Source organism: Amblyomma mixtum, chromosome 3, assembly GCF_055824585.1.
Source record: "Amblyomma mixtum isolate Tamu chromosome 3, ASM5582458v1, whole genome shotgun sequence".
In the NCBI taxonomy this organism is placed as follows: Eukaryota; Metazoa; Arthropoda; class Arachnida; order Ixodida; family Ixodidae; genus Amblyomma; species Amblyomma mixtum.
This window is the reverse complement of record NC_143014.1, coordinates 254,419,666-254,432,889: the sequence shown is the minus strand read 5'-3', so window position 1 is coordinate 254,432,889 and position 13,224 is coordinate 254,419,666. Positions and strand designations below refer to the sequence as shown.

The following is a 13,224-nucleotide window of genomic DNA, read 5'->3' as shown; positions in this document are numbered from 1 at the left end:
CGCCGGCCCCTGCCGCTTCGATGCGGAGCAGGCTATAGGCCTAGCGACGACCACGGCAGACAGGCAGCAGCAGAGCTCGTCGCCCGGAGCGCCCGCGAGCGGTGCCGTTGCCGAAAGCTCGCAACATAAGCAGGCATGCTTTGTTGCCGCTCGAGTATAGCATGCAGTCTTTCTGATAACAAGGCGATGCCGTCTTTTCTTGCAATATTTGTACACCAAGCCAAGCAGCGCTCAGGCACCGCTGCGCGGCGGCGAAGTGCGACGCCGGTTGTGGGCGGAGCTTGGGTTGAGCGGCGCAGCGATGCTCACCGCTCCCTGTGTGTCCCTGTTTGCTGTGGTGCGGCAGTTCGGAAGCGGCGACCGGAGCGGCGCGCCGGACGCGTTGCCGGACATGTGTTCCCTGCTTAAGTGATGGAATGCTCAATGATTTCTGGAATATCACATGGTCGACATTTTGTCAAGGACAAAATAAGAACGTTTTTCTCCAGCCATAGCAAACTGGGCAATCTCTCAGTGAGCCGCTTATTAAAGAAACGTTTGTATACAGCGAGAGAGCCATTTTACGTACGCTATTAAGTACGTCATGGCCAGTGCGTTATGACAGAGCGGTACATAGCTGGAGGGTAAAGAATAGAAATCTAACCGTTGTTGAACTGCTTTAGTGACACTGCATGAACTCAGGACAAAAGAAAACCAGTAAAAATGGAACCGCAAAATAGACCTGATGCATTAACTGTCATAAACAAGGACGATTAGAAACATTAAAATGCACAGTAAGAATAGGCTGAATATTATGTAAATTTACTTGCAAGAACGCAGGCACTACCGAGTATGGCGTATCTCGGCCATTACCGCAGCCCATGGCACCAGGTGCGTATGTATGGCGGCCTTTAGTAAAACGAAGGCTGTCCTATGCCGTGCGAAAAGCAAAATTATTGGCTTTGACAGATACATTAAGTTGAAAAACTCAAAGATAGAGATAGTAAACACATTTAAAATACTTATCTCAAAACTGTCTTGCATCGTGGGAGTAACGTACGCAAACAGATATACTCTACCTCCAAAGGTTAAACTTTTATTGTACAATTCTCTATTCCACTCACACAAACTATTGCCAACTAGTCTGGGGGAATACAACCAAAGGAAATTTGCAAAAAATGGTGACATCGCAGAAAAAAATGTTAAGAAACATTGAAAACGTCCCCACAAGTCACCCTTCCCACCTTTTGTTCTCAAAATATTGTATAATGAAAATAGACAGCCTATACTCGCACGGCTTGTGTTCGCGTTATAGGATTGAAATAAAAAACAACATTCATTGTCTATTACGGTTGGCATCTCTTTGTAAAAGGACACTAGCTTATGAATATAGTATAGGTTAGTAAAAACGTACAGGACAGATTATGGACGACAAATGATAAACAGAATGCTACCACACTTGTTAAATGTCTGTTATAGAAACGGTATCACTCCCGAGTTAACTTCAACAAGAGAACTGAAATTACTGTTCATAGACAACAATCCGTTCGTATGATGGGGTATTTCTCGCATTCTGCATATGTACGCTGTACCCTTCCTTGAGCAACGCTTTTCTGTTCATGCGCATTGTTTTTCTTCGTCTCTTTCCTTTACTCATGTAACGTTCTTGTTTTTTCGGGCTTTTTCCGGCATGTACTTTCGCTTATCACCGGTGTCTCATACAGTTAAATTAGAATTGTTTTGTTTATTTTCCTTGTACAAGCCGATCTCACTTTGTAAACAAAGCATTTCTGTATTTTGATTTGTGCTGTTCTTATGCCGCTCTGCCATTATTTTTTTTTCCTTCTCCTCTCTTTTTTTGTTTCTTGAACTTTTTGTACTCTGGGGAGCTGGGAACCAGTCAAGCTAAATTTTCAGCTTTTTTTTCCCGCACTCCCTCTCTCACTTCTTGAGTGAAGTAAAGAATTTATTATTTATTATTTACTTTTCCGTTTTCCGATGGATGTCGTCTTCATCTTCGCTCATCCATTCGTCCTGCAGCGTGAATGTTGGCGAGGACGGCTAAGTGAAAATCAAGTTGTTAGGAACGGATAGGCGCAGTCAATCGCGATATATGGAGTGATCTGGCATCACCTACATTTCTTATGTTTGCTGTGGTCAAATGTAGCCAAGCGCGCCCTCTCTTGGTCTGAAAAGCTAGAAAAGTGACTGATGAAGGAGGCCCAAGACTTCAGTGGGTCAACCACCGTCTATGAGCTGTCCTATATGATGCGCTACGCTGTTTCTACAATACATTCGATGCTTACATCTCCTCTCAACGACAAAATAGACTGCATGTTTTTGTTGTTTCATCTCACATGTCTTTCCGGGTTATTACTGCGCTTTACTCACACAATGTTAGCATAGTATGCGCTAGAACAATCAGGACGCTTGAAAGCTACTGGCGCCAAAGAAATTCTAAGTAATCAGCAGTGCCACTTTTAAAATAGCCATTCAATTACGCTACGCATGTCTACTTTCGAAGCCCGATAGACTGACCAGATTGTTCCGCTTGAATACCTGAATCTTCCCTCCAGTGAACGCGGCCGGAAAAACTGGAGCCCCTGGCGCTTACTCAAGAAGGAAGTCGTCGGTCGGCAGGCACGGCTTCGCGTGTCTACAAGGCACATGCGTGCAAGGGTTGTCGGTGGAGAACCGGCTGAGCGAGTTGCGCAAAGTGCAGTCTTATGGGCGAAATCTTTGCTGCATCCAGGCGTCGGTGGTGTGTTAAAGAGGGTAAGAAGAATGTGGGTAACGCCTTCAGCAAAAGCGTTCTTCTTTCAGCTGCCCACAGGTACCTTACCTGTTAAAAGCTGGTTACATGAAAGAGACATGTACGTCCCGTGGGGCACCCATTGCCTTCTGTGTAGGAAGGAGGAAACAACTGACCATGTTTTTGTCGACTGTAATAATGCAATCTTCTTTTGGGACGTGTTGCAGCGAACCATAAAGAAAGATTTGCCGCTCACTCCGCACGGCATTAGGTTTCTGCCTGTCGAAGACGATGGAGCTCCATATGACACCATTTTTCTACTTGGCTTGCATGCTGTGTGGCGTAGTGCCATGGCATATCGCCATTGCGATCCTGGAGCCACATCTGTGTATCAATATTTTGTTGAGAGTGTCCTGAAAATTTACGATGTGTTAAAAGACCGAGGTTTTGACGAAGAAATTGTATCCCTTTTCCAGAATCTATCCCAACTGAAGAAGTTGGAATGGTCGCTGGAAGGGAGGAGTGCTGTAGCCATGTAAATAGCCATGTAAATAGTCACATATGTTGTAATGCACTGTATTCCCACGCCTTTGAAGGCAATAAAGAAAAAAAAAGGCGTCGGTGGTTCAGTGGTAGAATACTCGCCTGCCACGCGGGTGGCCCGGGTTCGATTCCCGGGCGACGCATCAGCTTTTTTTCTGTTTTATTCGATAGCATTCCGGTAGCAAACAATTGTGCTGCAGGCGTTCTTTCGGTAACCTCACTTCTCCGCCGCGCGCACAGCACATGATAGAGTGATCTAAGTCATACTTTTAGCAAATGGTGTTTAGCGTTTTTTGCTCTTGTTTTCAGGAATCGCTTTCAAGAAAAATTGGTTTACTATAGGGCCAGCTGTTAGGAACGAAAGTGAGAGAGGAAGAAAATCCATTGCGATTACACCCACGGTAATGAGAATTATCAGCGCTAGTCCGTTCCTTTTGCCATTTTGCAAAGTTACATTTGCTTTGAATACTTCTACCGCACTTGAGTACGTCGTGCTTGTTCCTGTTCGGTATCACAGCGAGTGCTTCATGGTGTGAGAAATGGGTTGTCACGGGCTTGAGAAATTTGTCATGCAAGAGATATGCGGCCAGCGTTTCGACATTATCTGCCCTCTGCTCGGCCGGCTTTTTCATACCATACCGTTCGTTTAATGACGGTGGCAAAAGATGAAATCAAAACGCTTCTAGGCAGCAAGCACTACAATAGAGGTAGAACTGAGCACATTATCACATATTAATATTATTATCAATAGGGACCATCCCCTCCGGATTGAATCCTCTCTGGGCCGAGACATCAGTGAGATGAACAATAATTCGGCATAAATCAGATTTTGCTCACACAAGAAATTCACAATGCCTGTTCAGATATGAGTTTTCCTTGTGGTATGCAGTGTAATAAGGAAACATATGTAGGGCTTTATCAACAGACTGCAGTTTATTAAGGTATCGTACAATATAAGAAGTCAATTCTATTTCAGTGCGACTGTACTACTTCACGAAGTAAAACTCAACAAAAAATCTTGTGGCGTCTCTGAACTTGTGGCTGCGGAATTAAAATAAATAGTGCCGCCACCGGATTTGGAGCCCACGGCGGCGTGAACAGATAAGCTCCGCTGTCCACTAGACAAGAGCGATATGCTATCACCGCTGCCGATCACAATGCGTGTTACTGTTCAGTGGACATCGTCTCCTTCATCAACTTCCATCTGCAGCGGGAACAGCCAGATTAGCGAAACCTAGATCGCCCTATGTGACGACGACCTAGCAAAGCCAAATCATGAGTAAGCAAGGCTAAACTCATGATCTTGCACGTCATATCGGTTTAGTTGCATTAAAATCCTACCACTTCTATCAATGTCCGCTGTAGGACATCCCAGAGCAGTATTAGGTCTGTACAAAGCGTGAAGGAATGCTCAATGATTTCTGGAATACCAGATAGGCGACATTTTGCCGAGGGCAAAATAAGGACGTTTTTGTCTAGCCGTAGCTCACCGGGCAATCACTTATTGAGCCTATTATAAAAGAATGCCTTTGTATAGATCGAGAGAGCCATTTTACGTACGCTATTAAGTACTTCATGGCCAGTACGTCATGACATAGCGGTACATAACCGGAGGGTAAAGTATAGATATCAAACCATAGTAGAACTGCTTCAGTGACACTGCAAGAACTGAGGATAAAAGAAAACCAGTAAAAATTGAACCGAAAAAGGGACCTGATGCATTAACTGTCATAAACAAGGACAATTAGAAATATTAGAATGCACAGTAGGATAGGCATAACATTATGTCAATTTACTTGCAAGAACGCAGGCACTACCAAGTATGACGTATCTCGACCATCGCCGCAGCGTATCGCACCAGGTGCGCATATATAGCGGCCTTTCGCGTTGTCCGGTGGATGTAGTTTTCATCATCGCTCATCCCTTCCTCCTGCAGCGCGAATGTTGGCAAGGACGGCTAAGTGAAAAACAAGATGAGGAACGGATAGGCGCAGTCAACAGCGATCGATAGAGTGTTCTGGCATCACCTACTTTTCTTATGTCGGCTGTGGTCAGATGTAGCCGAGAGTGCTCTCACTTGGTCTGAAAAGCTAGGAAAAGTGACTGATGAAGGAGGCCCAAGACTTCAGTGGGTCAACCACAGTCTATGAGCCGTCCTATATGATACGCTACGCGGTTTTTACAATACATTCGATGCTTACATCTTCTCTCAACGACGAGATATAATGCATTTTTTGTTGTTTCATCTCACATATTTTCCGGTTTATTTTTGCGCTTGACTCACACAATGTGAGCATAATATGCGCTAGAACAATCTGGGCGCTTGAAAGATACTGGCGCCCCAGAAACTCTAAGTAATGAGCAGTGCCACTTTTAAAATACCCACTCAATTACGCTACACACGTCTACTATCGAAGCCCGCTAGACTGACCAGATTGTTCCTCTTGAATACCTGAATCTTCCCTCCGGTGAACGTGGCCGGAAAAACCGCAGCCCCTGCGCTTACTTAAGAAGGAAGTCGTCGGTCGGCAGGCACGGCTTCGCGTACCTACAAGGCACATGCGTCCAAGGGTTGTCGGTGGAGAACCGGCTGAGCGAGTTGCGCAAAGTGCAGTCTTAAGGGCGATATCTTTGCATCATCCAGGCGTCGGTGGTTCAGTGGTAGAATACTCGCCTGCCACGCGGGTGGCCCGGGTTCGATTCCCGGCCGACGCATGAGCTCCTTTTTTTTGGTTTATTCGATAGCATTCCGGTAGCAAACAATTGTGCTGCAGGCGTTCTTTCGGTAACCTCACTTCTGCGCCACGCGCACAGCACATGATGGAGTGATCTAAGTCATACTTTTAGCAAACTGTGTTTAGCGTTGGTTGCTCTTGTTTTCAGGAATCCCTTTCAAGAAAAATTGGTTTACTGTAGGACCCGCTGTTAGGAACGAAAGTGAGAGAGGAAGAAAATCCATTGCGATTAAAGCCACGGTAATGAGAATTATCAGCGCTAGTCCGTCCCTTTTGTCGTTTTGCAAAGTTACATTTATTTATTTATTTATTTATTTACATAGATGGTGCGCTAGCTTTCCCTCTAGATAGTAACTGAAACTCTATGGTCCTAAGATGCGCTATATCTTCTCTACAATACTTATTATGCTCACATCTACTCCTGACAACGAGACAGAGTGCATTTGTTTTAGAGCAGAGCTCTTAGGCGCCTGTTCCCGGCTTACGCGTCCTCGACTCGAGGTCAGCTAGACAGACTCGTTTCTTCGCCCCGAATGTCCGGTACTCGCTCCACTATCAACAGGGCTGGAAAAACCGGAGCTCCTGGCACTCCTCCAAGGGAAGTCATCGAGGGGCTTGGCTTCGCGTATCGAGACGGCACTTGCCTTCACAGGATGTCGTCACATAGTTGTGCAGGCTGCAGTGTGCTGGTCGTAGACATCGAGACCACGGTCGTCGGTGGTTCAGTGGTAGAATACGCGCCTGTCACGCGGGTGGCCCGGGTTCGATTCCCGGCCTACGCATGGAGCTTTTTTATTTTATTACATCCCTGTGACTCGTAATTCTATCGCAGTCATTCCTTTCATAACCACATCTTTCACGACGCCCGCTGCACGTGAGACTGAATGTGATTTGCACAATTTTTGCAACGCACGACGTTTGTTGAGAGCTTTTCTTTTTGCAGACGCCTCTCTGCAGCAAGTTCAGTTTATTTTGGGGGTGGGTGTGAGGTATCTTTAAGGATAGAGGGAGAGAAAAAATTAAACGGCGACACACCCAATGTAAAGCGGAAGAGCAGCGTTAGCTGGTCCATGCCATGCTTTTGCAACTGTTGTACTTGTTCTGAATGCGGCTGCCACGCATGACTGTGTGATGATTGTTTTTTTTGGGGGGACGGTTACGAAGAGTGATGTACTGTGTGAGAAATTTGTTGTAACGGACTAGAACTTCTTGCTATACAGCGCGCATGCGGCCAGTCTTCCCAGAGCGTCCGCTCTATGCTCGACTCGCTTTTTCATATCAGAGCCTCCGTTTAATGCAGTTGACCAAAAAACCCGAAAGTGGCTTCCTACGATTGATACAGATTCAAATGTGTGTGTATATTTCAGTGTCAGTGAAAGCACTTTGGCATTGGTATTGGTATTGAAAGCACTTTGGCGCGTACGCATACACGCTTGCGTACATTTACCATAAATACATGGACGTGCTTTTCTTTTGAATAGTTTTGCGGTCACACTGAGCTCTACATGAATGGTAGCCGTACATTAAACAGTAGTCAATGCGGGGCATCACCGAGCAGTTCATTGCATATTTATCGTATTCATTGTATTGTCACTTCACCCTCCATTCCCACTCTAAATTTCCTTTTACTTTCCGTTTCGCCTTTCCCAGTGTGAAGGAAAAAGCCAGGGTCAACTTACCGCCGGCCGACCTCTCCACCTTTCCTTTCATTAAATTACTTTCTCTCTCCCTCATCGGGCAGTTTTGCTACATACAGTCCAAGCAGGTCGAAAAGTGAACAGTGTTTTTTCGCCACAATTTGCATACACTCTCTCGAGTACGTCTATCTTCCCCTCGGAGGTTGCGTTTGCTCTCTTGGTCATGGGTGAGAGTGCTGGCAATTTACAACTTACTACAACTTAAATATCATTCAAACACAAATACTGAAGATCGACGACTCAATTTTGCATTTTTAGTCCGCTAGCACTTATAGTGGCCATTCCCTGCAGTTAGCCGTTGATTGTGTGTGTCTGAAGCCGGTTTTCTGGCAGGCTGCTCACCTGCTCTGTGCCCAACCTCTCGAGTTAAGTGCGTGCGTGCGTGTGCGTCCGTGCGTGTGTGTGTGTGTGTGCGTCCGTGTGTGTGTGCGTGTGTGTGTGCGTGTGTGTGCGTGTGCGTGTGCGTGTGCGTGTGTGTGTGTGTGTGTGTGTGTGTGTGTGTGTGTGTGTGTGTGTGTGTGTGTGTGTGTGTGTGTGTGTGTGTGTGTAAAGGGTCTGGAATATTTGGGGCCGGGTTTTAAAAATTCCTCTCTGTAAAATCTGCTGCCCCATTCGAGCTTTAAAGGGGTCGGAAACGTTTTCCGAAAATTTTGAACGACGTGTGTATTTGGAATTCTGACCCTTCATTCTAAGTATACTTTGGTTCGTTTCATTGTCTGGGTTGATTGAATAGCGAAAAAAACTAAATTTCGGTTTCCCAGCGCGCGTCCCCCTCAACTCACAGAAAACGTCATTTTAAGAAGCCAATCAGAGGCTTCTGTCGTCAACACAACATGGCGGCTTAGCGAGGCCTCTTTAGCCATAGTTGACCGAGGTTACAGCACGCATATTGACTCGAATGTGGCACCGTCGTCTGCTCAGAATGGAGTCTACTAGCTCTCAAGCTGACGCATGTGCGAAAACTTGGATGGCGCGCCGCACCAGTCGCCGCTTGCGAACTGCCGCCTACAGCAAGCAGGGACACGGAGCGGCAAGCATATTTGCGCCACTTGACTCATGCCCGGCCCACATCCGGTGTAACACTTTGCCACCGCACACCAGCGCCTGCGCGCTGCTCGGCTACTGAAGTTCGCACCAGAAAAGACAAAATAGCGATGTTATCAGAAAGACTGCCGGCTGTACTCGGGCGGCCACAAAGCATGCCTGCCCACGTAGCGCGCTTTCGGCAACGGCACTGGACGCGGGCGCGCCGGGCGACGAACTGCACTGCTCTCTGGCTGCCCTGGTCGTCGCTAGGCCTGTTTCGCACCGAAGCCGCGGTGGACAGCGCTTTGGAAGTAGCCTGGGTTATGATAAAATGCCTGCTTTTGGCATCGCTTTACTGTCAACAGCATCGTCTCACAACAAAACATATGGTCATTGTTGCGGTGCGCTCGGCAGGGGAGCTATAGCGGACGCCAGGCGCGCAAGCCGGACCGCAACGGCCGCGGGCAGCGGCAGCTGAGCGGCGGTTGTGGCAAGAAATTTGCTCGTATTACAGTTGCTGCTTCTGCAGCAACTCGGCATTGTACAGCGATCCTCAAAAATGATCTATTTTCCACACTTCTTGCTCCCAAAGTTTATTATTTACACGAAGAAAAATATTTAGCTCATTTTTATGACGCCAGCGGACGGGATCCAGGTTTGCCGGCCGGCCTGCAGCCTCGCTGTATTTCACATTCGCACCAGAAAAGACAAAACAGCGCCATGCTATCAGAAAGGCTGCCCGTTATATTCGAGCAGTGGCAGCATGCCGAGCTTTCGGCAACGACGCCGCCTGCGGACGCGCCGGGCGATGAAGCTGCGATCGAGGCTTGCCGGCGGCCCTGGTCGTCGCTAAGCCTACCTGGATTTGCATCGATACTATCGATACCGCAGCTGAGGGAGCTTCGCGACTGGTCAGCGCTGTAAAAGGTACTACATCTCGTCACCCTTTAACTGTGAACCTGTCCCATAATAAAATAAAGATATGCTCGATTTCCGCGACGCCAGATGAGCTAGCAAATGCCAGCTATGCGAGCGGCGACCAGGCAGTAAATAAAACGGTCATTGGATGAAATTTGCTTGTATCGCCGAATTGAATACTGCCAGCAACTCGGCATCAGCCAAAGATCCTCAAAAATGATTCACTTTTGGCATTCATCTATTCCAGTGCTTGTTATGAGCGTGAAAAAATAATACTAGCGTGTTTTTCTGACGCCGGCATCCAGGCTGACAGGCCGGCCCCGAGAAACGCGTCCCCACGTCATTATGACGCTGGCGCTCTGCGCACTCGCATTCTGCCCCTTGTCAGTGCGACGCGCCGCGTGCGGCCTGTCATTGACATCGGTTGGGCGCAGGCGGCGAGCTGCTGTCAGTCGTTGTTACGCCGCTCGCAACGGCACGTCGCGCGCCCGGCAAGTAGCAGTCATGCCGAGAGACCGCGACATCTCTGCCTGCGGGATCCCCGACCGTGAACCTCCGAACCCGGTCGTGGACTCGAGTCTTCATCTCTATCGCAAGGGGGGGGGGGTTGACTCGCAGCCCCATCTGCAAATTATGCCTAACCCTCTTCACACTTCTGGAATATATTTTTCTGCAGCAAAGAACAGAAGCACGGAGACGCTGCGCGCCGCGATAGCTGACTCGTTCGTATCGAGTTCATGTAAAGAGAGAGTCGTCGAGATGGGCTGGTGTCACAAAATTCGGCGCATTCTAGAAAGAAACAAAGTAAAACCGCCGCGCGCACGGCGTCTCGCCGGCGCGAGCCCAACGGGAGAGAGGGAAAGCCCCCGCCGAGCGCGTGCCTCTCTCTCCACCGCCACGGCGTGCGCCGAAGGAATGAGTCATCCACGCCGATCTCTCTAGAAAGTGCGAGTCGTTTCTTCTGTTAACGGGGGGAGGAGGGGGAAGCCTTGCGTGCGCTAAGACATGTCCCCCTCCTCTGCACTCGGACGTCGGCTACGCCGCCACGACGGCGCCACGCTAGAACACGCTGGAACCTTCGCGAAACGACTCCTGACTTTAACCAATGAGGACGCGCGGCCGGCGAGAGAAAGGAAGGGAGACAGCACGGGAGATGCTAAGCGTATGTGCGCGCCTACTTTGGCGCGTAGAACAAACAGACGTGAGAGCGAGCCTATAAAAGAAGGACGCTGACAGCTATCAGTCAGTCCGGACCGCCGTTTAAGCTTCATCGAAGCGCGCCCGTTCGACTCGCGGGGAAAACACCACTCGGCCAGCCACGGACCAACGAGGCAACGTTCGCCAGTCTGCGGGACGGCATCGTCGTGGAACTCTGGTCGTCGGACTGCCGCAGTGCCCGGTGAACAAATTGTGTTTTGTTTGTTTATCTCTCTCTTGCGTTAGTGCACTTTAGGTGCAATATTGCCTTTGTATTGCATTCTCTCTCGAGTTTAACTTTGCACGAGTTGCATTGTGTTGCTAATCACTTTGTCTTTGTACTAGTGATTGTGAAATCCTCTGTATCGTCTCTTTGCTATATAAACCTTGTTTTGTTTTGTGAACCTTTGGCTCCGACCCATTCTCTGGCTTGCGACCAGCGAAAGCTGGACACCGAACGCCCAAAAACCTCTTGTCACTTGGTAGCTGGTCTCCGCTGAGTTTGCCACGCTGAGTCGAGGGCGTCTCCTTTGAGTCCGAGACCGCTACCCCCACACGCTCTAAGGGTGTCTGGGAGCTTCCCACGTAAAAGTGCGCGAAGTCTGGGTGACAGCTGGCCTTGTTCAGCTCGATTCTCTGACTCAAACCACCGCTGTCAAGGAACACCACCTAGATAGGTTCACGTAAGCAAGGCTATGTCGAGCTGCTGATACTGAAGCCAAGGAGGATGGAGAAGCAGAACCGAAACCGAAACTGATCCCAGGTCAGTGACTGATGTATGACCACGCGCTGCAGTTTAACAGAGTGCAATTACGCGTGCAAATAATTGGAAAACCTTTTTCACTTTCTGAATTTCTCATAAAGCTATTATTTTAGGGCAAACGAAAGTTGAAGATATCTCTACGTTTCTGAAGATCTTAAAATGACGTAGTCGAGTAGTGTGTGTGCCAGCCGACGGCGGCGCATGGTCGTTTCATGAGCTCAAAAAGGCAGCGATTTCGAACGGGCTTTATTAAATGCAGACTCAATATTGAGTCGAAATATTTCGGAATTAGCATGTCTAATGGTTATGGAAGCAGTAAAAATTAAAATCGGGCAGCTTCATTTTCTTTTCACAACCCCTTTAATAGCCTTCACAAAGTAGCAAAATATGGTCTACTTTATCTGATAAGTGATTCAACATCGGTACTTGCCTAGATTTTGCGGAATGGACGGAAAACTGCTCTCGGCGGTGTGCACAATTTTCGCAGAAGCGAGTCGAGAAGCTGCGTTGACATGGTGCGCCATCTGTCGAGCGGCGAGGCAACCGCCATCTCAAAGCCGTGGCCTCTGCGATCGAATATGGATCGAAGGAACAGATCTCAGCGGCCACGTCGGAGCAAGCGCGCCAACTGCCTTGCCGGAGCGTGGCCTCCGCGATCGAAGCAGCGGCCACGGCCGCCGTGTGGTTTCCGTGCTCGTCCGTGTGGTTTCCGTCATGTTTGTCTTCCGTCCCTTTCGCGCTGTTTTTTTCTACCCGGTATATATACAGAGAATAAAATTTGTATCTGGGGGAATTTAAAAAATTCCTGTGAGCAAACTATTGGCCTAATCGAGAACAAACTTCGCTCACGGGGTAGCATATTATGGTCTACGTTATTTGAGACGTAATTAAACGTTGTTACTTGCCTGAATTTCCTGAAATTAAGAAGAAACTGCTGTCAACTGCGAGTAAAGCTGTCGCAGACGCGGGCCAAGCAGCTGGTTTGACAGGACGCGCCATCTGGCGGAAGGCGGGGCAAATGACGTCCCGGCTCAGCAGATGGCAGGGTAGCGCGCTGGTTTCGAAGATGCGGCTCGTCTGCTCGTCGAAATGAATGTGACAAGAAAGAGTCGTCGCTGGTAACACTAACAACCACGGTGAAGATGTGACATCGATTGCACTGCACACAATAACGCTAACTTGTCGCTTGTGGTCGTGCGTTCGTTTCGGCGTCGTCTGCTTGCGACAGTTGGTTTGTTCTAACGACTTTGAGTAGCTCTCCGTTCTGTGCCTGCGGGAAAGATTAACTGTTTGTGTTTGAATCGTCACGTATCGTATGTTCTATTACGAGTGTGGTGATATGCCAGCGTACTCAACGAACCAAAAGGCTGCAGCTGTGTCGTGGCTCCTTGCATCTGGCTCGATGCACTTCGTACGCACAAAATTCAAATAAAAATTTCGCCGTCGCCCTCCCTCTGAAAGTTCTGTGCTGAGATGGAAAAGCACCTTCCTAGGAAGAGGCAGTGTCGCGAGAAAGAAGAGAACCGATGCAGGTAAAACCCATCGCAGTATCGCCGATGCCCTTGAAGGCGCAGAGACCCGCATTTGTCCTGCAAGCGCGCTGCGCTGTTGTTC

General features: G+C 48.4%; 2 non-coding genes across 2 annotated transcripts; both read left to right on the top strand.

Moving 5' to 3' along the window:
- Window positions 1–3,346: 3,346 nt before the first annotated feature.
- On the top strand, window positions 3,347–3,417 carry TRNAG-GCC (transfer RNA glycine (anticodon GCC)). The gene has a single exon. It is a non-coding gene; the product is annotated as a tRNA-Gly (tRNA).
- A 2,501-nt stretch (window positions 3,418–5,918) lies between these two features.
- Window positions 5,919–5,989, top strand: TRNAG-GCC (transfer RNA glycine (anticodon GCC)). The gene has a single exon. It is a non-coding gene; the product is annotated as a tRNA-Gly (tRNA).
- Window positions 5,990–13,224: the final 7,235 nt, after the last annotated feature.